Raw genomic sequence first — 1,023 nt, forward strand, 5'->3', positions numbered from 1 at the left:
CTCGAACATGTTTCACAGTGGTAGCCGGTCTGAATTCGTTTCGTCTTTCTATCACTGCACAATCCTTTTGCTCTTCCATTGGGAATTTTTGCAATAAAATGCCGCCCAGAAAGTCGTTCAGTTTTCTGCTCGTCGCAATGCTTTCCGTGTCTTCTTGAATTTTTGTTTCGGACACTTCCTACCAGCTGTGTAACAAGGTTTTTACGGAAAGTCTTGTGTCTTGCAGCATTCAAACCTTGCTGTTCCTTGTTGATGTTGTACAATAAAAAGCCATTGGCAATACCCACTTCAAGTAACCAAAAAAACATCTTACGCCACCACTTAGCTGATTTTCTCAAAAACGCATAAACTTCCACAGTAGTGATCGGCTCTGTCCACTCCACCCATATATTTTGTGTACTGTGATATTACCACCGGTTTTGAAATTGTTGTTGAATTTTCATTGCCCAAGATTCGTTGCACATTCTGTATTATATACGGATGATAACATTGTCATAAGGATGCGCATTGACATGGTGCGCGAAACGTCGGTGAAGCAATAAACCATACTGTTTGGTGTTCCTTTTACTTTCAATTTCATCAGATGAACGTTGCAACTAGTGCTAGAAACAAAACGTAATTCAATGAGTATTCCAAGTTGTGCTAAAGCTACAACGACCGTCTTCAGCCTGAACAAGTAGCCACAATATGTTTGTGCAAGCTTGCAGCAGCCTACCCCAGGCCCGGATTTAGGGGGGGCAAGTGCCCCGCCCCCCCCCCGACTTTTGAAGGCCCCCCTACGTGGAAAAAATGTGATTTTGTGTTATTTTTTCTTCCTTTCAGCCTTTGAAGTTTCTGCAAAATGCTGTGCATTGTGCAGAGGTAGTTTTTCTCGCCGTAGGCGCGAAAAAAATTTTTGCTGGGGGGCCTCCAATCTAAAAGTGCCCCGGGCCCCCCATCAGCTAAATCCGGCCCTGGCCTACCCTACGGTATGCCACTGCCAACTAAGGCACACGTGGTTTCCACTTTATTCAGTTTCGCAGC

This window comes from Aplidium turbinatum, chromosome 1 (genome assembly GCF_918807975.1).
Source record: "Aplidium turbinatum chromosome 1, kaAplTurb1.1, whole genome shotgun sequence".
NCBI classification, from domain to species: Eukaryota; Metazoa; Chordata; class Ascidiacea; order Aplousobranchia; family Polyclinidae; genus Aplidium; species Aplidium turbinatum.